The sequence below is a fragment of the Atractosteus spatula genome, unplaced genomic scaffold, assembly GCF_055471065.1.
Source record: "Atractosteus spatula isolate fAtrSpa1 unplaced genomic scaffold, fAtrSpa1.hap1 Scaffold_36, whole genome shotgun sequence".
Classification (NCBI taxonomy): domain Eukaryota; kingdom Metazoa; phylum Chordata; class Actinopteri; order Semionotiformes; family Lepisosteidae; genus Atractosteus; species Atractosteus spatula.
In genome coordinates, this window is record NW_028296864.1 from 17887 (window position 1) to 41178 (window position 23292).

At 42.0% G+C, this 23292-nt stretch overlaps 6 non-coding genes and 1 pseudogene across 6 annotated transcripts; 6 read left to right on the top strand and 1 right to left on the bottom strand.

The window, feature by feature from the left end:
- Positions 1-1157: 1157 nt before the first annotated feature.
- On the top strand, positions 1158-1228 carry trnag-gcc (transfer RNA glycine (anticodon GCC)). The gene has a single exon. It is a non-coding gene; the product is annotated as a tRNA-Gly (tRNA).
- A 558-nt stretch (positions 1229-1786) lies between these two features.
- trnai-aau (transfer RNA isoleucine (anticodon AAU)) lies at positions 1787-1860 on the top strand. Its single transcript has one exon. It is a non-coding gene; the product is annotated as a tRNA-Ile (tRNA).
- A 1193-nt stretch (positions 1861-3053) lies between these two features.
- trnas-aga (transfer RNA serine (anticodon AGA)) lies at positions 3054-3135 on the top strand. Its single transcript has one exon. It is a non-coding gene; the product is annotated as a tRNA-Ser (tRNA).
- A 6396-nt stretch (positions 3136-9531) lies between these two features.
- trnad-guc (transfer RNA aspartic acid (anticodon GUC)) lies at positions 9532-9602 on the top strand. Its single transcript has one exon. It is a non-coding gene; the product is annotated as a tRNA-Asp (tRNA).
- Positions 9603-9806: 204 nt separating this feature from the next.
- trnas-cga (transfer RNA serine (anticodon CGA)) lies at positions 9807-9888 on the top strand. The gene has a single exon. It is a non-coding gene; the product is annotated as a tRNA-Ser (tRNA).
- Positions 9889-12507: 2619 nt separating this feature from the next.
- Positions 12508-12589, top strand: trnas-gcu (transfer RNA serine (anticodon GCU)). Its single transcript has one exon. It is a non-coding gene; the product is annotated as a tRNA-Ser (tRNA).
- A 7935-nt stretch (positions 12590-20524) lies between these two features.
- Positions 20525-21277, bottom strand: LOC148807323 (28S ribosomal RNA; annotated as a pseudogene; the record flags this gene model as incomplete).
- Between the last annotated feature and the right edge of the window lie 2015 nt (positions 21278-23292).

Below are 23292 nucleotides of genomic sequence, written 5' to 3' on the forward strand. Positions count from 1 at the left end.
ATGGAAACAGAACCTGTGTAATTGTTGATAGATGATGTACTCGTAACATTTTTTCAAGACGAACTACAACATTTAAAAAATGACTTGTATGTACTTGATATCTCTAATCAATCCACGGGTCCCAGCACAAAAACGAAACTAAAACGCATACCGTTTCGCGCTTCTTATTAGTTGCTCAAAAGTAATTTGACCGTATGAAATGCATAATATAAACCTAGAAACATATACGTGAGCAGTACTTAAGCACTGTAGTATCGGTGTTAAGACATACCTCTCAAATACTGTAAATCAAGTTAAAAATATCTCAAGACCGATTCTGGTCATAATGAAACCATGTTTCGTGTATGTTTTCTTTAAAGTACCAAGACCAGCCATATACTGTATGTTTATGTTCCAAAATTAATATCGTTTATGGCCTTCACACGCGTTGCAGTATGCTCCTATTCTTTTTATGCTCAGCTCCTAAGATTTCCCTTCAGTGGTAAAATTAGATATGAATATTCAATACTTAAACGGGCACAGTTAAGACATTAAATATACATATACATACTGTATACAGTACAGTTTTCATACGGTAATATGTTTATGTTCCTAAATCAATCTCTTTTATGAGCATGTGAAAGGCATGGTGAATCGATTCTCAAAAATTACTGTACTTTGCATGATTGGAAACAAATGCGTGATTGCGAAATGCTGTAGTGTTACTTTTACAAAGACGGTCGATGAAAGAAAGAATGTTGACCAGGGCAATATTTTGAGTTTACACTTACAGCTTGTCCAAGGTCATTCATTATTAATACTATTAGTAATATCTTCGTTAAAGACTTTGATGGCCACAGCTCAAACATGAGAGGTTGAGCTTTATTAGCTCCACCTTGCGGAAATTCCGGATACTATTATTTTGCTTGTCGTATTATAGGAGAATTTACGGTAACTCGCGGTATTTACCGGTAGCTTGCGGTAGACTGCGTACAGCGTACCGCAAAATAATGCGGTATCGCCCGTGCATTTTGAATGGCTGCATCTGTAGGCTGCCAAAAGTCTCCGAAACCAAATTTTGATAGCAGAAAATTCTCACTCGTCCAGAAGTTCCCTTGGGACCCAACATCCAGCACAGAGTGGTAAAAAAGCGTCTTTTTTGGAGACCCTTACAGCGTGCATTGGTGGTTCAGTGGTAGAATTCTCGCCTGCCACGCGGGAGGCCCGGGTTCGATTCCCGGCCAATGCAGTGGCTTTTGCAGCGAGCGGCTCCATCACTTGCATCCCCTTTCAACTCGCAACTGAAAACCCTCTGAAGCTTAGAAGCTGTGAGCCAGGTCAGTACCCGGATGAGGGTGACCTACAGGGAAAAGCAAAGCTTACAGCTGGAAGCGGTGTTAATGGAGCCAGCGGTGGGGCACTCACCCTGAGGTCTGTGCGGGTCCCAATGCCCCAGTATAGTGACGGAGACGCTGTGTGGTAAAAAGGCGCCGTCTTTTGGATGAGATGTAAATCCGAGGTCATAGCTCTCTGTGGTCATTAAAAGTGACCACCAAAACCTTTGACAAAAGCTCTTGGTAATTGATGGTCTTCAATAATGCTTCTCCTTTAGGTACATTTGAAATCAGCTGAAAAATGCTGTGAAATGGGGGGGCACTTCAGGCCAGTGTAGGATTTGGGATACAAGAACCATTAAACAGCACGAGAAAGCCCGTACACTGAATCGCAGGGCTTTCTATTCAAAGAAGGACAAAAGAAATTTCTCTGAATTCCATTTTTTGCAGCACAGCGAAGACAGCGGGCACGAGGCCTGTTAGCTCAGTTGGTTAGAGCGTGGTGCTAATAACGCCAAGGTCGCGGGTTCGATCCCCGTTTGGGCCAGGCAGTCTCCTCCGCTCTTGCCAAAACCCGTTACTGTGGTGAGATCGGTGGTTTTGCAAAGACGCCACATACTGCCGACAGACGAGAGTGTTGCGGGAGAAGAGAGAAGTGATGGAAGATTGAAGAGTGTCGTAGGTGGAGCCAAGATGAAGTGTCACAATTGCCTAGGGGAGGATTTCAAATGTTTAAGATGGTAAAAATAACCGGAAGTGATCCCCCAGTCCAGCGCAGTCTGACGTACTTCTGTCATATAAAGTGAAACTAGATGTCGAACTGGAGCCTCACCATTTGCATAAGTGAGGCTCCAGTTATACATCTAGTTTCACTTTAAATGACAAAACTGAAGAGACTTAAAAGAGCTGGAGAGGATTTCTTACAACTTTTGAGCCGGCACAGTTTTCGAAAACGTTTTCTTCACGCTGCACTGTACAACACAGACAGCCAAGAGTCTCCAAAACAAAACGAATTGACAGATAGGAGAAAAGTCCCACTCGTCCTAAAGTTCCCAAAATCCAGAACTGAGCGTAAACAAAGTGTTCAAGTAGCGTGGGAATGCTACCCCTAATCCTAGCTGGAGTTTGAGCGTCTGGTTCAGAGTTTGCTCAAGAGTTTACCTTTCACAGATGCGCAAAGATGAATGTTGAGGGTGCACGCTTCAAGGCGCCTTACAGTGCAGGGAGTGATTAGAGACGATTCGTGACGTGTGCTCGTTCCCATATACCGTACGCCCCGGGTTGCAGTGCTAGGATGACGTCCAATACCGCTTCGGCACGTAACGGCATTATATTCAAGTGCAGGACGTGAGGGTTTTATTTTGTTCGTTTTGTTCTGCTCTGCTCTGCTCTGCTTTGCTTTCTATGGCGTTCGTAAGAGGGTCAATAAAAAGGCGATTCCTGCGTCTAACACGAATGTAAGAGCTATTTCAAGTGCGGCTTCTAAAATGCTTGTAGACATTTGTCTGTTGTTGATTGTTTTTTTGGGTCTAACAAAGTGCCATTTTCCTGTCCGGACGGGGAGACTATATCATTCCCACATGAAGCAACCCTTAATTCCTCTGAGGCGTGTCTGTCTGCAAGGCTTGTATTTTGGAAAGGTTTTTTTTTTAATGGAGATCGACTTTGAAAAAGGTTTCCGCCGGCGCCTCGCGATCCATGTGAGATTGTAGCAAGAATGCAACAACGGCGGCGCTCGCTGTAGTTGTGGCCGAGTGTTTAAGGCGATGGACTAGAAATCCATTGGGGTCTCCCCGCGCAGGTTCGAATCCTGCCGACTACGGTGTCCTCCTCACGTCGTCGTGTGCCGGCGCAAGCAAGGAAAAGTGCCTTTCTGCTTTTCCTGGTGGTTTTAAAACGCGAGATCGCTTGTACCCGCTGCCTTGGAAAGAAATGTCTACATGTTTACTTGCACATTGTCTATTGTTTGTTTGTACATTGTCTTGATGCACTGTTTGCACTTTGTCTTGTTTTTTACACTTGTTTTACAATCGAGAGACCTTCTGTAAGTAAGAATTCCATTGTACCAGTACCGGTTACATATGGCAATAAAGTTCAAGTTCAAATGCTTCAGCGTCCGCAAACGGCATTTTGCAGCTGGAAGCAGATGGCGACGCTTTTTGCGGTCGCGTGTCTTGTGCCCCATTTCCGGCCTTTAACATCGAATCAATAAAGCTGTTAGAACCGACACCATAGGTGCTTTTCTTACAACTTTTGATCTGACTCAGTTTCGGAATGCAATTCCTGAACACTGCGAGAGACAACCTACAGATGCAGCCATTCAAAATGAGCGGTAAAAACCCGTGGTACAGTAACCAACCCGCAGGGCATCGTAGGGCACCGCGGTAAGTGATTGGCTGGCCAAAATGACCGACAGGGGCACTCGTGGTGCATTGGTTGGTAGTGAAAAGATTTAATCATTTAATGTCTTTACTGTGCACATTTCAATCCGCTTAGTTTTGAATATTTATATGGAATTTTACCACTAAAGGGAAATTTTAGTAGCTGAGCATAAAAAGAAGAGGAGCATAACGCATCTGAAGGTCATAAACGATATTAATTTAGGAACATAAACATTACTGTATGTACATAAACTGTACTGTGTATGGCTGGTCTTGATAGTTTAAAGAAAAAATACACACCAGTCTTCCATTTCTCCCTAAACATTTTAAGCATGAAAGTTTTATGAAACGGTACCCAAATATGTGATTGCTGTATAGAATGAATTTTAATTTTTAAAAATGATTTAACACGAAAATTAAGCTGTTTACATCTTCCGCCTGAGAACAGTCACCCGTTGCTTCCCAACGCAGAAACACAGCCACTAACTAGCAAAGAGAGGACATTAGCTAGCCAATATGATAAAGAAATAAATGATTATTTTGTTTATTTCTTTTGCACATTTATTTGAACATTTCCATCGATTGTACAAGCACTTGGAAACTGTCCAATCCCTAGTTCATCAAGCATTTACCGGTCTGGTGCCGGTCTGTGTCTTCTAGGATATAATGCCAGCGAACTCTTGTTTTTATGTCCACTATACCTACGCTGGGCAAACGTTCCGAGGTCAAATTCTTCCAGCACGGGGGTACCTTTAAAGCGGAGACGACGGCACCGACATTTTTTGGCGCGCCTTCTCTTTAAAGCCCTGGCCAAATATGAAGACAGTACGTACAGTTATAATTCAAACGGAATTAAAAACTACACATCCCAGTTACCATGGTGGTGCTTGTGATCATTGCGTTTAACCAACGAAACAGGGCGAAAAATCAGTCACATGACTTTGGGGCAGAGTTTCGAAAGCTTAACCTATCAGCAACAAAGCGAAATTTACACGATAGGCTACCTCAAACTGTCAGTTACACGACTGTGTATGTCGCTTAAGCCACTCCTATTTGGCATTTTAGTTATGGAGGCGAGAAGACGCCCCCCCCCCCCCGGATGTCTGATTTGCCGCCATATTTAACTGTTCGGTGTCCGAATCGGAGTAGCTACGCGTACGAAATAAAGTTAATCCCAACTACAAAACATATATTTTTGTGGTAAGAGGGCGCAAAACATCAGTATTTACTGCTATTAATTACTGTACGATTTATAGTTGAAATCTGAGCCTAGATATAAAGTTAGATATAAAGTTAAAATCTCGACAAAGCAATGTAGGAAATACAGAGAAAATAAATCCTGTCTGACATCTAAAATCAGTTTCGATCAAGGTCTCTAAAACGAACAAGAAAAAGAGGATTTTCGGAGGGCAATTACGCTGTGTTTATATAGAATAACTGATTTATGAGCAATCTAATTTCTTGTTCGTTTAAAACAGTGAAATGTCAGCTGCAAAAGATCGCACCAGAAACAGCACTCTCTCTGCTTGTCATAGACGTTCAGGAAAGGCTGAATGAAGTCATGTCAAGTACAATAATTCGGTGATCAATAATAACAGTTGTAGGACAGTATATAAGGAGGATAAGGATTTTGAAGTTGACTCGAAATCTGATCGGTAACCAGTGCAAGGACTTGAAAACAGGTGTAATGCATCCCTGATAGGATTCTTGCTGTCATATTCTGAACATATTGAAGATTGCTCAGTGTGGATTTAATTTCCCCAGTGAACAGGATGTGCATTTATTGATTCTAGAAAAAAAGCCTTTCTTGATTTCTCTAGTTCACTTTAAAATAAACTATTATTCCACAATGCAGAGTATTACATGGCCAGTATTTACACATGATATTTGTGATTTAAAGAAATTAACACAAGCAGCTTTTGGAGATTTAAGTGTTGGCTGAGTTATTGCAGGATAAAAGACTAGAGATGTTGGCAAGAAGAAGATAATTTGGGGAAAGCTGAGGAATACACTTATAACAAGAACACTTCCTATTGGGGTTAGGCATACTTTTGATGAAGATGAAGTTAACAGACTATATGTTTACATAGATACTGAAATAAGGATTGTATTTTAGATTATGTGTAGTTGCTGGCATTGAACTGTGTGTTGGATGCACATGAATTGAAGGAATGGGCAAACATAGCTGATGCGGATCCACAGAGCCAGCATATTAAGATGTTTATAATTAGAGGCAATTTGTTTAAATAACTAGGTATGGATACTGATGTGCAAGAGAGGTGGAAAGGCTGTTTCCTTAAGCCAGCACTATAAAATATTTTATTCTCAGTGAGATGCTGCCATTTCATCGTGGGTTTCTAACACTGTGTATAGTTCCATCCACACAGTGCCTTTACTTCCATCCATTTCTAATCTCTTTATACAGTACAGAGGATTTGGAGCCTATCCCAGTAAGCAACGGACACAAGGCAGAATACACCCTGGACGTAGCGCCAGTCCATCACAGGACAGACAGACACAAACACACACACACCAGGGCCAGTTTTCCCATAAACCAATTAACTTACCAGTATGTTTTGGAGTGCGAGAGGGAGTCATATCACACATATGGAGAAAAACCATGTAACCCAGAGAGAACATGTAAACCCCACACACACAGGATGGCAGGAATTGAACCTAGGACCCCAGTGCTGCAAGATAGCAATGCTAACCACTTCGCCACCATTATAAATGGATGGATATCTTAGTTATCTTTCTAGTTCACAGGTTTGCATGCATAATTTAATTTTGAAAGCCACTGAGACATCAGGTACTACTGTTGTATTTATGAAAAAGAAACAAAACAAAAAACATACTAACAACTGTGCCATCCTACTCCTTAGTTAATACATTTTATTATTCATAAACAGTTAACATTGTTAGCAAAATATTTTGAATTATATTTAACCCCATTTTTTCTTTAGTTTTGTATTTAACTTATTATATGATAGTCAGACTTAATGTATATTTGAACAATGAAAATATATTTTTACAAGATGCGGGGGAAAGTGCAACAGCTTATTACAGTGCTAAATTTAATATTATTGATTGCTAATAGTTTATGCTAACACCTAACTTTCTTAATTAGATGTATTTAAAACAGTGAACTAAGTGTAACATACTATTCAGAAATACAATCGAAAATAGTTTTGTGGTGTTTGTATGGATGAAACGTTTCTAAAATGTATAACATAACAAAATTAAAGACGATTAAAATCTGTAATCTTTCCACTTGTAATGTCATTAGACAGAACAACACGTTTCTGGTTTGTTTTAATTAGTATTAGTTAGTAGTTAGTAGTTTTAATTTAATTAGTTTTGCAATTCGCACTGATTCCCTTGCGAAGATATGGACTTAAGAATATTCGTGCCTGGTCAAAAAATGGCATTAAGCACTTAAAATTAATATGGTTAATAATAGTAAACTGTAACATGCTGTAACAAGATCGGTTAAACTGCGAAGAAAATGCTTTCAGAGAAAATGTTTCAGGTGTGAAGAACATAGATCTCCAATGCAATTTCAACCAAACCTGTTCCCACACACCCTGGCCCCACTACCATTAGAATATACACAAAGCACTGAAATCTTTCGAGCTAATGATCAGGTGACCCGAGAGAGAGCGAGAGAAACACCAAGGGGTGCGGAACCAGGGAACTATTTACATGGAAAACGGGCGATCTCCCCAGACTGTCCGCCCGTTTCACTGTTACCTGGATACCTCTTTATTTAGAACTCACTAACACTGATTTTTAGTTTAGAAGGATTCAAGTAGGGTTTTAGATGAAAGGCAGCGACCTTAATCAAGCCCAAATCATAATTGAACCCATTCAGAGCCTACATTACATTTTAGCGTTTCATTCTGAGCAGAAGACCCTCACACCTGAAGAAGGCTTGCGTTTTCTCTCTTCTCTTTTAAGCATGTGTACAATGTGTAATACAATTACAATGTGTAATTACAATGCTGTAATACAATTTGAATCGTATGAGGGTGGGGGGGAGGTGTCTTTCGCTGGAAATCTCGCCTGCTTCTACTTTACGAGTACAACCCCCTCTCTGCCGGAGTGCTGGCTGTGACGAATTAAACCGGTTTCACAGGTTTCAATCACAGACCATGTGACATGGGAGTCAGGAAACTAACACACAGCGCCACCGGATTTGATAACACTATAAAAACGCTATAAAATAATGTGACTAGGCACAGAACAAGTTTACAGCACAGTACAATAATAAATGCTGACCATGACTTTAGAAGCATAAATTGCCTTACACTCAATTTAAACACAAGCTGTCTTTAGCCCTCTAAGCTGGTTCATACAGAAATGTAGAGATCCAGGCTCAGAACACACAGCTTCATTAGCGAAAACATATGCAGGACAACTAGAGAAGACGTTTTACAGAGGATGGATTTTTAGAAACATCCCATCAGTGAAATCACTGAAGTCAACTCCTAGGTACTGTAACTGTCGTGTGGATAGTTTCACAAGAATCAGACAAAGGTTTAAGCATCGCTTGTTCTAGATAAAACTGCAAAAAAAAACAACAACAACCCATAATGTACTTCTTTGCGGCTCTGTTTGCCCAAATCATATATTCACAACGTGAAATCTAGAAAATAATATTACGTAACCAAAATCCGCAATATGGAAACAGAACCTGTGTAATTGTTGATAGATGATGTACTCGTAACATTTTTTCAAGACGAACTACAACATTTAAAAAATGACTTGTATGTACTTGATATCTCTAATCAATCCACGGGTCCCAGCACAAAAACGAAACTAAAACGCATACCGTTTCGCGCTTCTTATTAGTTGCTCAAAAGTAATTTGACCGTATGAAATGCATAATATAAACCTAGAAACATATACGTGAGCAGTACTTAAGCACTGTAGTATCGGTGTTAAGACATACCTCTCAAATACTGTAAATCAAGTTAAAAATATCTCAAGACCGATTCTGGTCATAATGAAACCATGTTTCGTGTATGTTTTCTTTAAAGTACCAAGACCAGCCATATACTGTATGTTTATGTTCCAAAATTAATATCGTTTATGGCCTTCACACACGTTGCAGTATGCTCCTATTCTTTTTATGCTCAGCTACTAAGATTTCCCTTCAGTGGTAAAATTAGATATGAATATTCAATACTTAAACGGGCACAGTTAAGACATTAAATATACATATACATACTGTATACAGTACAGTTTTCATACGGTAATATGTTTATGTTCCTAAATCAATCTCTTTTATGAGCATGTGAAAGGCATGGTGAATCGATTCTCAAAAATTACTGTACTTTGCATGATTGGAAACAAATGCGTGATTGCGAAATGCTGTAGTGTTACTTTTACAAAGACGGTCGATGAAAAAAAGAATGTTGACCAGGGCAATACTTTGAGCTTACACTTACAGCTTGTCCAAGGTCATTCATTATTAATACTATTAGTAATATCTTCGTTAAAGACTTTGATGGCCACAGCTCAAACATGAGAGGTTGAGCTTTATTAGCTCCACCTTGCGGAAATTCCGGATACTATTATTTTGCTTGTCGTATTATAGGAGAATTTACGGTAACTCGCGGTATTTACCGGTAGCTTGCGGTAGACTGCGTACAGCGTACCGCAAAATAATGCGGTATCGCCCGTGCATTTTGAATGGCTGCATCTGTAGGCTGCCAAAAGTCTCCGAAACCAAATTTTGATAGCAGAAAATTCTCACTCGTCCAGAAGTTCCCTTGGGACCCAACATCCAGCACAGAGTGGTAAAAAAGCGTCTTTTTTGGAGACCCTTACAGCGTGCATTGGTGGTTCAGTGGTAGAATTCTTGCCTGTCACGCGGGAGTCCTGGGTTCGATTCCCGGCCAATGCAGTGGCTTTTGCAGCGAGCGGCTCCATCACTTGCATCCCCTTTCAACTCGCAACTGAAAACCCTCTGAAGCTTAGAAGCTGTGAGCCAGGTCAGTACCCGGATGAGGTATTTTTTTTTTCACGGGGAGCGACTCTGAAAAGGTTTCCCCAGCCACCTCGCACTCGTGTTAGATTATAGGAGGAATGCGGCGGCCACAATCTCGCCGTAGTCGTGGCCGAGTGGTTAAGGCGATGGACTCGACATCCAGTGGGGACTCCCCGCGCAGGTTCAAATCCTGCCGGCTACAGTGTCTGCTGCACGTTGTAGTGTGCCTGCGTGGCAGAGGCGAAGTGCCGCTTCTCCTTCTCTGGTACTATAAAAGCGCTAAATCGCTTGGACCCACTGCCATGGAAATCAATTCTTCAGATAACCACACATTTTGCGTTCGCACGTCTGGTGCTCTACTTATGCCTTTGAAAACCGGGTCAATAAAGCTCAAAGAACCGACACGATAGGTGCTCGTAAAGCACGCAGTAAAGAACTCTTATCAGCGAGGGTTTCAGTGGGTTAACTGAGGAGAAGGCGTGATCGCTAATTGTTGAGTTTTTATTTGGTGTTAGAAACACTCTTACTGTGCATGAAGTGCAACAAATGTAGCCACAGAAATTGCATCGCGCTTTCATTTATGCTATTGCAGACACCAACGTTGCCTAGATAGAAAACCGATAAAGCCGTGGGTTTGCTTGCCGGTCTGAAGGATCTCTCTTCGAATATCTATCATTTGTCAATGGAAGTAAAAGGCGCTGCAATCTGATACGTTCACATTCAAACCCGCAGCTGTTGTTCGACTTTATTTCTTGACTAATTACAACTGAGTGTCGCATGAGCAGTTACGTAAACTTGTCTGCTATATTTGAACACAAATGCCGTTCTTCAATTAAAACTAACAGTACATTGTCAGGGACATTCAGTTATATACAAACAAGAGACAGACAAGAGAATATTTCTACCTTTCATGTGGACTACGTGTTGACTTACTGATCGGAATAATTGAAATGTTCGGGTTCATAGCCGATGCAGTGCGTGCTAATTAGAACAGCAACGCTGGGCTCTCAGCACCGTACTGAGCCCAGGTGCAGTTCATTTACATGAAGGAAATCTCGTACTGGGTACGATTACACCCACATACAGTAAGTAGCACAGGCTACTTAGGGAGTAGCCGGATGCGTTTAAAAGTGACCCGAGCCAGGTAGGAGTCGAACCTACAATCTCCTGATCCGTAGTCAGACACGTTATCCATTGCGCCACTGGCGTCACACTGCACGACTGTAACCCAGTGAGCTCAGCACTGCAACTAGTAAAACATTACCCCCGTTCCATTCTTTTCCAAAAGTGAGAAACACCTGTTTTCTACATTCTGTCTGTTTAAAACCATATCTCTTTAAACCAAACCAAGAGTTTGTCCTTTGCACTGATATTCTGATTCATTTCGATTTCAAAGAAAAAAAAAAAACACTTTCTTCCAAAGCATCATAAAATTGTCCCTTCTTCCAGACTCTACTTCTCTCTTGTAGTAGTACAGCAGACCTTTCCAGGTGAGCAGATCACAGAGTCCGAAATGAGCTTCCTCCATCCAGCAAAGTACCTGAACATGACTCTGTCATCATAAAAGCACCCCTGTAGTAAAGCAATTAAATCCGAAATCAAGAGGGCAATTGCCTACTGAAGTTCAAGAAGTCATCAATTTTAACCTAGCAACACATTAAAGGCTGCATCTATACAAGTACGATTCTAGAAATGCTCACCAGATTACGTTTTAAGAAGGAACTGCGGCTCAGGTTCCGCCGAGATCTAAACTCGGATGGCAGGATTCAGAGTCCAGAGTTTGGACGGGTGGCGCACAGAGGGTCCATATACTGTAGATCCCTCAGTGATCTTCCGTGTGTTCAAACCGCCAGCGTGTGACTCCCCTGTCCCCGTGACCTCATTGCTCTGCTCTCACCTCTGTGCAGCCGAGCCCGACTCATGGTAAAGTGGAAAAAAAATGCCCTCAACGTGTGATTTACTCTGGAGCGAGGACAGATGTCACCTTCTTATCATTGAAGAGGATGTATGTGATGTGGCGACTAGGTTCAATTTTTTATCCTCTTTAAAAGATTAAGGACTGGGTGAGCCTGATTTACCACCCTTTCAGCTAAGAACCCGACGTGCGGACCGTTTAAGCTGCGTAGACTCGGTCGTTTAACTCTTCTCCATTAGCAGGGTTAAGGTTAAAGAAAAAACATTGCTGACTTCTTTTTTGTTTTCCAGCCGCGAGCGCTGATTAGCAAGGTTTGCATTTCATGTTTTGCAAGTTGCATTCTAAGAAAAACAAGTCGTTCAAGACAGGAAATGAATACTTGCATTTAATTAAGTCTAGCCGTAGGCGGTTGTTCATAATGACCAGTCCTGTTCGAGAAGTCAGAACAAAAAAAGGCACCGCTGGGATTCGGACCCGGGATCTCCTGTTTACTAGGCAGGCGCTTTAACCAACTAAGCCACAGCGCGCCAGGAGCGCTGTCCTTTTGCAGCCACTTGGACACACAGCTCAGACACATCTGCATTCGCTGTGCGCTCCGCCTGCTCGCTGAGCAAGTTGCCACCTTTACATACAATAGCAACATCGACACCAAGAGAAAGGATGACAAATGGCTTTTAACTGGAACTTTTCATGTCCAAGGAGCTCAATGTGCTTTCCGTGTACAACAGGGCCACTGAACTCCACACCGGCCACTGAAGCACAGCAGTGGCTTGCTGGCTTGACATCTCCCAAGGAAGATGTTGAAATTGCATGTGGAACAGGAAAATGACCCTCGAGTACGAGGGAAAAAAAAGAAAAAGAAAATCTGGAGCGCGCCAACTCATGTCCGGACAGCCCGGTTTCCTCGGCGAGGTGGCCGAGTGGTTAAGGCGATGGACTGCTAATCCATTGTGCTCCGCACGCATGGGTTCGAATCCCATCTTAGTCGCTCTCCATGTCTGACGCGTGTGCCTGTTCAAAGTCGGCCCTCGGTACTAGAGCAGTATGTTTTCCAGCGGTGGCTGAACATGGTATAGTCGGCTAACGTCGGTATCAGTAGTGCAGTGACAGAAACAGTATTTACGTGCTGCTGCTGCCAAGTGGCTCTGGGTTGAGACCGCGTTTTCACTTACTTGCAACACAAACGGAGAAAGCGTTTTCTGACAGTCTCTCGAGAGACTGCGCTAGGTGTTTAGAGATAGACTTTGTCAGTTCCCCCTGGGATGATGGCCTCTCAAATAGTTTGTGATTCCTCTAGACGTTTATACAGTAGAAGCATGGCTCGTGGCTTAAATTCAAGCTGACCAAGACTAAGGAAACGAGTTAGAGGTCTGATGCAGAACTGCGAATTCAGTGAACGGGAACACTACAGTACATTGCACTGTATGTGTGAGGAAAGCTGCCCCCTTCAGTCCCTTGTCGATCGAACAGAGAACTGTAAAGGATACCGCCAAGAAACTTTAGGATGCTGGTTGGAATCCAGCTCCAAAGAAGCCCCTTTGGGTGTTATGTCATCAAAAAGTAAGAACAACGAATCTCCCTTTGATCAAAAGCGCAACAAAACTGTTTTCCGTGGAGCAGGTTTCAGACCCGTAGACCTGTTTTATTTGTAGGGCAGGCGCATTCCCAAACGCGAATCTCCTGTTTTAGAAATGCTTTGGGCGGCGTGAAGTGAAAATAAGAAATGAACTCCAGATGCACATGGAAGCAATCAAGTGTTTCATCCGAGCTGTTTCAAAGACTGCTCAAGAGCTTTCCTTTCACAGAGGCGCAACGATTAATGATGGCGGTGCACCCTTCAATGCGCCTTACAACTCTAGGGAGTGATTGAGACGATTCGTAGCGTGTGCTCATTTCCCTATATTCCCCGTGCTGCAGTGGAAGGATGACGTACGTTACTGCTTCGACACGTAACAGCATTATATTCAACTGCAGGAGCTGAGGGCTTTCGTAAGCGCGTAAATCAAAGGCAATTCCTGCGTCTAACACTAATGTAAATGCTTTTCAAAGTGCAGTGTGGTGCAGCTTGTAAAATCCTTGTCCACATTTGTGGTTTGTTGATGTTTTTTCTGTCTGCCAAAGTTGCATTTTGACATCCGGACGGGGAGACTTTATCCTTTGAACGTGAAGCCACCTTTAAACCCTCGGAGGCGTGTCTGTCTGCCGGCACGTATTTTGTCAAAGGTATTTTTTTTTTAACGGGGAGACAGACCATATCATATTTTAACGGACCATATCATCTCCTCCCTGTCTGGATTGTTAGTAAGATGTAGACCCCTCTAGTTTTAGGACTTTTTTAATGTTAGTAATGTCATTGATGATGTTAAATCTCCATCTTGGGAATCCAGTTTCCAAAGAATTTTCAAAACGATGTAGTGCTGACTGAGCGGTCCAACACTGGTCACAGATAATAAGATCACATGGACTGTGGTGCTTTCCTGTAATCAAGAAAAATCAGAAAATCCGGCATATATATGGCATAATTTCCAAAGTCAAGTGAAGTATGGACTTAAAATTGTCAAAAGATAAATCATCTTTATAGAGTATGTTATCTGTTTAATATACGTTTACATTGTGATGAAACACTTTTCAAGACGACCATAAACATATGCAGCATGTTTAAGACAGGAATCTCAGTTTAGTTACAAAAACTTTGGCTGATAATCTGTCTGAAATTTCCATTTTTACTGCATGTTATTTAAGGATAAGTACTAACTCATTGACATTCCGTTGATTAAAATAACACTTAACATTAATCACAAATGTATTATTCCAAATAAACTGTAGTAATCAAGAGAAATTAAGAAACTAAAACATAAAGCAGTCTTCTGAGGATGCCAGATGCACATACAGATAGATATACTTACACCTAGGGCCAATTTGACCAGAATCCGTTTAACCACCCACCAATATATCTTCGGACTGATGGGTAGAAACCAGAGCCCCTGAAGGAAACCAAAGCAAACTACGCGATATTACAATTTTTCAGTTTTTAAAACATGTTGCAAATCTAACTTATACATATAATACTCATGTCTGAAATGCATAGAATGCTGACACTCCAATCTTTCATATGCAATGTTTTGCACAAAATCAGCAGCTGAACAGCAGTATGTGACATACTTTTATCCAGTGCCTTTCAGAGCAGAAACATAAATGTGGGCAAGAGTTCTTCCTCTATGGTCTGCTGTACTTTAGCTAGTCACATTTTGGCTGTGGCATGTGTACTCCTGGGAACCCTGGACTGTAATGAATATCAGGCATTATGTAAAAATTAATCATGTGAGCATATTATTGTGTTGAAGCAAAACACAAAGAATCACTTCTAAAACTTCAATTTAACTTCCAGTGTCTGGTCTTGAAATGCTGTCCCATCACCCATCTTCTGACTTCTGGGTGTGTTAATAGATAAATGTCATTTTCTTTTTCCCATATGCTCTTCTCTGCATCATTAAGTACTTGTGGGTCATATCATGTACCTCCTGGCATCCTGACTGGCAGGCGGCTGCTACAGAAAAGTAAAATAAATGATAAGATCTGCATATATTTGTGTTGAAGACAAAAACAAAAGAATTCAACATCTATATACTTTACACTTTACTGTAGCTTTTACAATACGACAATCTTGTCATATTTACAATCATCAATTGTTTTAGGTTGCTTAACTGATTATCTGGAGACACTTGTTCCAATGAACAAACAATGACCTTTGTTTAAGAGACAACTTACATTTTTAAACATTCCTTTAAAGATAAACCTCTGAAAATGTTTTAAATCAAACTTCCAACTTCTTAATTATGTTATAAAATGGCTAAAAAATTATTTAGTCCTTAACCTATTCAGAAAACTTCACTAAAAGGATTAAGGAATTGTTCTCTCTACTCATCTTCAATTCAATTCAATTTATTTTTTATATAGCACCTTTTACAACAAGGTTGCCCAAGGCACTTAACAAAGCAAGTGACCATATATGTTGTGAATACAGAATAGAAAAGACCAGAAGATAACAGAGGAGAGGAACCAAAAACTCCTTAGTAAGGAAAAAAAAACCTCTAGGGTTTATAGAGGGTTAGGGCCCATATCATATCATATCATCTTGTGCGTTCTGTTCTGGGTGAATACAAACGGTGTCATTCATGAAGTGCAATCGGTGCAACATGGCTGGAGAAGAGTGGCAGGCGGACTCTACAAAACAGAAGAAGCACATTGATATGATTTTGTTGAAGACACAATGAGAGAACAACTTCAAGAACTCCATTTGTTGCACTTTTCTATTGCTTTTACATTATGAGAAACCTGTCACATTAAAAGCTGCAGTGGACTGAGGCTGCTTATCTGCTCCAATGCAGTAAATCCTTCAAGAATGTGACCGACTCTGCTGGAAAGTGACACCTGTTAGAGTGAAAAATGTCCTTTGTGTAAGAGACAGGTCTCTATTAATCAGAAATCACAGCTCAGACATACATAGGAGCCACTATAGTTGATAATTGCCTCACAATTTCAAAATCAACTGTGTGTTCTGAATTATTTTTTTTTTCAATTAAACTATTTACAACAGTTTTTGTAAATTTATAATGACATTTATTTTTATCAAATGTCTAACTTCTTAAAGAAGTTTTGAAATATCTCTGTAGTCCAAAAACAATTGCTGTAGTCCTTAGTCTTTTCAGAAACTTTCACTAAAAGGTTTAAGGAATTGTTATCTAGACTCATCCTGTAGGCCCTGTTCTTGGTGTCATTCATGAAGTCCAGTCTGTCTCAGTCAATGTCTCTTCCCAAGCGGTTGCCTGTCTAATGCTGCTGGAAACTCCAGTGTCCGTTCTGGAAATGCTGGGCCATCATCGATCTTCTGACAATGACTATTGCCTTTGTCTGTAAATATTAAATTCATAAATCAGTAATTACTTTAATACATCATCTAAAAAAGATTTGAGAGTTTTTTCAATTTAAAAGCAGATGTCTTACACTGAAAACGATTCTTTGCATTGCGCCACTGATTATGAACTAATTTGAAAACTGTTTTAAGTGGAGTGATCGCTCTTTTAAAACATTCAGATAAAGTCAACAGTTTTTCAAAAGTGGTGACAATTAGACCTCTTAATTCCAAAACTTTCAATAAGAATACGAGTTGGGCAGATGTCTCGCAGTGTTTTGTCTTGGGAATATTTGAGTGGGGTGGCTAATCAGCCTCTATGCTCTTCTGAGCTTCATTTATCTCCTTTTCTACTCTTATCCCCTCCATCTGAGTGGGCCAGATAATCTGCCACGATGCTCTTCTGTGCATCTGTGAGCCTCTTTGTGGCCGTCTCAAATGCCCTCCTGGCAGCCTGGCTGGTGGTGAATTGGAGATGGTATCTACAAAACAAACACATACACACAGTGTATTATTGTTTCCAAGCCACGGACAGTTCGATTAATACATTAAAACAACTTTGTGATTTGGTTTACTTCTCATGCAGTCTTCGCAAGTCGTTTGAAGGATTATAAATTGGCTCCTCCACAGAAGAAATGAAAACATTTTCAGTCTCTGTTCCACAGATGCTATCAGTGGCAGTACAGCGTGGTTTAGTGAAGTAAAGGTGAAATACCTGAAAAAACAGACAAAATGCAGTTATTGTACTTTTCAACTATTGTTGAATGCTGAAGACAGATGTTGGCAATGAACTGGAGAGAATATATCAGCGTAAATTCGACTTACATGTTCCTCTTCTTCACTCAGGGCAAAGCATGCCAGCTGCTGTGAGGAGGTTGTGTGCTTTGTCACTGCTATTATCGCCAGTTTTTGCCCTCTTTGTGACACAAAATCCTTTCTCTGCATCCATACCTGGACCTGAAATCACAAGCAATTCAATAAATAATATTTGATTCAAAACTGCTAATAATCATTTTACAGTAGCAACAGCAGCACCCAGTAATGAAGTGTATGGAGAGTGTTGAGTGTTTCAATCAGTCAGTCTGACCTACTTGGCTGGGTGCTAAGCTTCTGTAGAATGAGGCGGCTGGGATCCCAATGAGGACTCACAAGTAGGGGATGGTGTGGAAGAGAGGTGCAAAAGATGAATGTGAAGGAGAGAAGGGGCTTACATATTACATGAGGAGGTGTCATTAAGAATTATTACGATTTAGTGCTGCTGAGGCTGTTTGAACCTGATGTTTGCCATTCACTAACTCTTGTTTCATATGGAGTTACTGAAAAAAAGTTGGGGTGGAGATCAAATTCCACTCTCACACTTCCACTCTCAAGTGCATTCATTCTGCCTGACTGAAAACAGAGCTGAGAGAATCTTCTCCCTCACCCCACCCTCCAGTCCAGTCTCCCTGTTAAGGCCCTAAGTAACGGGAGCCCACCTAAATGACAGCGATGAGCCCTGACTATCATTGTTATTCTTTCTCTTTATAAATGTCAGATAATAGTGTCATTGTTAGAATTTGACCAAACAACTGAAATATGCACGACTGTCATTCTTACTGTCATATTCTTTATCACCCCTAGGTGCTGCAGGTGCTTCAGCTGGAGAATAGTCTGCAGGTAATACAGCACAAAAAGCTGCTCAGGCATGGTGATGTCTTCAGAGGTGTGTGTCTTCTCCAGTATCCGCTCCACATCTCTCTTTGTAGCCCTCAGCACCTTCCAGCAGTCACTGGCTCTAGGCCAAGGACTCTGCAGCTGTCTGTATCTGTGGCAGAAGGAGTAGTACCATCAACGTCAATTCCCGTCATGTACTGGAACCGGAAACAAACTGGAATCAGAGTTCCAAATGGAAAATACCTCTTTTTGATGACTTCCTGTGAGACATCCTAGCTGCCTTTTTGCTGAATGTCCTTTAGGATGCTCTGAAAGATGATGATGACGTTAGCCAGGCTGCGATCCTCCTTTCCTAGGTTGATGGCATTCAGGATGTATCACAGGAACCGGTTGATGTTTTTTATGTAATTAGCAATGGTTTTGTGAGACATTCCAGTCATCCTCAGTTGGTAAAAAAAAGTACGCATTTTGGGAATGTCCTTCACAAACATCAAGGAATCTGGAAATGTTGTCTATCAAAAAAAATGTTTTTAGGGTTTATTTTTAGAGTTGGCACAATCTCAGATGGGTGAATTCTGTGCTAATAAATTAAAATATGTACTTTGTGAGTCTCTGCCCAGTTTTAAATACCTACCTCCTGAGAGCAGGTTACCATATCTAGGTCCTGTATAAGGTACCGTTTAAACCCAGCCAGGTGAGGAGCATCTAGAACGTGTTTTCTGTATAGTCCATCCCGGGTCACTCTCTTCTGGAGAGCCTGCTGATAACTCTTAACTACTGGGGTCTTGTAGGGATTTACTGGAACAGGACCCAACCCCAAGTCCTTCCAGGGCACCTTCCTGCCGTTTAGCCGCACTTCATTGAATTTTTTCACTTTGACATTTAGAGCACTAGGCAGAAATCACATTGCGTTGACACCCGCCGCGGGGCTTCACGATGCTTGGTTTTAATTAAACAGTCGAATTCCCCTGGTCCTCACCAGTTCTAAGCCAGCTGCTAGACATTGGCCAGCACCCCCCTGGGCAGGAGGGGGTTGACTGATCCACGCCGCAGCTGGGGAGATCCGCGCGAAGGGCCTGGCGCGTGTCCAGATTCGTTGCCATGGATGATGGCTTGCCCCCCTGGCACCCCGGCCATCCTGCAAGAAGGGGATGGAGGTCTTTGACCGGGCGCCCGAGAGTGGCCATGGCACACGGCGCCTCGTCCAGCCGAGACTCACGCCCAGCCCCGCTTCCCAACCCAGCCCGACCAATCCAGCCATAGAGGCAATCCTTATCCCAAAGTTATGGATCTGACTTGCTGACTTTCTTTACCTACATTGTTCTAACATGCCAGAGGCTGTTCACCTTGGAGACCTGCTGCATACTACAAGCTTAAAACTAAATGCACATGAAAGTATAGACTCAGATCTTTCATTTAATTTCTATTATCCCCAGTTTAAAAACTCAGCATCATGTCTGCATCCATAAAAATGTGTGGCCAATGTTTTTAAATACTGACCACATGGATGTGTTTATGTCCCAGTGTGTGGTCCATGCGTGCTTTGTCGCTATGTTCCCCACTTCCTGACCTTGATTGTTCTTCCTCCCCCATTGGCCCATCATTACACCATTGTTTCCGTATTATGTCATCATCAATTAGCTTCTCGGCCAATCAGATTGCAGTTTATTCAGTATATAACTTAGAGGTTTTCAGAAGGAAGAGCCCTTTCATTTGACTTATGTCCTGCTTGGCTTTGGTTTCATTTCGCTTTTGTTTTTTTTGGTGCGTGTGTGTGTGTGTGTGTTTCATATAGCTTCGGCTTTGTTGGTTTGTTGGTTTGTGTTTGTCTCCTTGGACTTTCGTTTGTTTGTGTTATCTTTTATTTAGCCATTACCTTGCTCAGACATATTGTATCAACCTCTGTGTTCTTTTGTACCCTGTTACTTGTGTCCAGTCTCGTTTTCCCTTTGGTATTCGTAGTTCACTTGTGTATTTGTGTGAACTTTTGTGTAGTGGATTAGTTTAGGCTGTTGATTTTTGTTTTAGAAACACAAGTTTAGGACGGGTGGGTGCCTTTTGTCTTGTATGGTTTTGGGTAGCTAGAGCGTTAGAAGATGCATAAGACTGAGTGTTTTGGGTTTTCTTCTGTAGTAAGGTTAGCTTTCCCTCATTTTCTTAGCCAGCTCCATTTTGTTTGTTGTTTTCTTTTCTTTGGCACAGCTTGGAGACGACTCGGAGGGTCATCTGGTCACCGGGGGGACTTTGTGCGATTTTCCCCCTTACCGGCTAGTCTGAATGGTCCTAGGCAGTGGGTCACCGGGAGCACATGGGGCGTCCAGGCCACCACCGGACCTCGCTTAGTCTGAAAGCGCAATAAAAGCTTCGATCGAGGGCTGACTTTCAATAGAAAATAGCGAGGTGGCTGCTCTGCTACGTACGGCACCCTGACCCAGAATTAGGTCATCTGTGAATGATTTATCTCATACTGAACAGGATTACTATTGCAACAACACATCATCAGTAGGGTAAAACTCACCTGTCTCGCGACGGTCTAAACCCAGCTCACGTTCCCTATTAGTGGGTGAGCAATTCAACGCTTGGTGAATTCTGCGTCACAATGATAGGAAGAGCCGACACCGAAGGATCAAAAAGCGAAGTCGCCATGAACGCTTGGCCGCTATAAGCCAGTTATCCTTGTGGTAGCTTTTCTGACACCTCCTTCTTAAAACCCCAAAAGTCAGAAGGATCATGAGGCCCCACTTTCGCGGTCTTTATTCATACTGAAAATCAAGATCAAGCGAGCTTTTGCTCTTCTGCTCCACGGGAGGTTTCTGTCCTCCCTGAGCTCACCTTAGGATACCTGCATTGCCGTTTGACAGGTGTAAAACCCCAGTCAAACTCCCACCTGCTTCTGTCCCCGGAGCAGGTCGTGGCTGGCTCAGAAACAAGAGCCTGTATGGGGCTCGCCCTCCTGCCTCACCGGGTAAGTGAAGAAAAGATAAGAGTAGTGGTATTTCACTGGCAGCGCCCTCAGGAGGGGGGCCTCCCACTTTTTCTACACCTCTCATGTCTCTTCTCAGTGCCAGACTAGAGTCAAGCTCAATACAGTCTTCTTTCCCCGCTGATTCTACCAAGCCCGTTCCCTTGGCTGTGGTTTCGCTAGATTGTATATAGGGACAGTGGGAATCTTGTTCATCCATTCATGCGCATCACTAATTAGATGACAAGGTATTTGGCTATTTTATTTACCAGATTTACTGGTTTCTTTTCCAGGTTCATGGGCCCGTGCACATTGTCATCCAAATGACACCTGCATGACAGCATTTGGGAGATGATATAATCCACCTTTGAGGTTTTGAGTTTTCCCATGCTGATAGTAATCATTACGAGATCCCAAAGTCAGTGATGGGTTATCTAGTTTAAGTGCCATCCAGTCTTTTTTCAGTCCCAGCTTAGGTAGGGCTACATGGGGCGAGAACCTAGCTAGTTGTTAGCGAGGAAAAAGAAGCTAAAGCTGTGATTTTGTTCAGCTGTGAGGTTTACATTTTTCAATTTTTACAATTATTTTTACAGAGTTTAACAATTACATACACTTACATACATTTGTTACCTTTTATTATACCCACGTTTTTTTTCCGCCGATCATTGAAAGGATGTCAAGGGTGTATAGGAGGGCTCTTTGGCTGAAGAGTTTTACCAGGTGTTTCTGTCTTTTTTCTCCAATTTCCAGTCTCTGTAGGACGTTGTAGTTTTTTGCAAACCATTTCCCTCTTGTTCCAACTGGAAAACCGCAGAATGTGACTTTCTCAGCTCCTGCCAACTCTTTTATTTGCTCTTCCAGGGTGTTGTAACAGAAAAATAAGTTCTGATCCCGAGATGAAGTTAAACAGATGAGTTTATTGCATGCAAGGAACAATAAAACCGAAGTCTTGTTCCCGCAAGGAACAACAAAACCAAAGTATTGTTCAAAGTACCGGTACAAAACTTTCATTTTATATAGCCCTTTCCTGTCGCTTCTGACGTAGCTCATTACTATGGTAATAGCCCTTTGCTGCCGCTTCTGATGTAGCTCATTATTATGGTAAAGGGGGGAGGTCACGGTATTTGGACAGTTCACAGACTCTTGGCCAAATGGTCAGGGTTTTAGGTTACCCTCCCTGGGGGTTTCCTAGCTGGCATCTGGAATCCTTATCAGTTATCCCCCTTTCCTGCCATAACTCTAAGCCTGTTACTTAGAAGTCCAGTCCTCATGCAGAAAGGAATCAGTTAACCCCTTCTTCACATCTTGTATCCTTCTCCTTCTTATTTCCTTCTCCATGGCTGCTTTTCCTACCATGTGCAGGTTCTGTTTGTATCTGATTGTTATGTCAGTCACTATTGGCTCATTGTTCTTGGTGAAGATGAGGTCAGGCTTTCTCAGTTCATTGGACGCTGTAAGCCTGATATGTGGCTCTTTTCTGACCTCCCAGTTTTGTTTCTTAGCTTCTTCGGCTAAGATGTCACAGATTTTGTTGTGTCTCTTTATTCTTGTGTTTTGTACGCTGGGGCATTGTCCGAGTATGTGGGAACAGGTTTCAGTTTTTTCCTGGCAATTACGCAGAGTGTTGGGAATCCCCTTTGACCTCTGTTTAGGCACTCCCTGGTGGGGTATACATTGGCCCGTAGCTGTAGGGCTGCAATAAAATGTCTTTCTCTGGAGTATGGTGTGTAAGCCAGGAATTGCTGTCGGGATGATCTTTGAAGTTGCTGATCCCCATTCCTTGAACAGATAGTTTTGTCCAATTTTTGAATTCTTCTTTCCGCCAATTGCAGGGAGTTTAAAATTTTGCTTTTTGTTTGGGGCTGGTCCAAAACAGATTCCTCTGGTAGCAATATTTCTTCTTTCGGGATTGTTAGGGTTGTTGGGTCGGCTAGCTGTGGGATTTTGCTTTCATCACCTCCAGTCTGGATCCAGAGTTTCTGGAATTTTTCTTGCGCTTCATTTGATTGCATTAGAGTGCTGATGATTGAGTCTGTAGACATTGCCATGCGCTGTAGCCTTCAGATTTGGATTGATGGTATCAGGCTGGATAGGTTGATTATCCCCAATCCCCCATCTCTATTGCTGGAGTAGATTAGTCCATTGCATGTAGACTCAGGTAGAT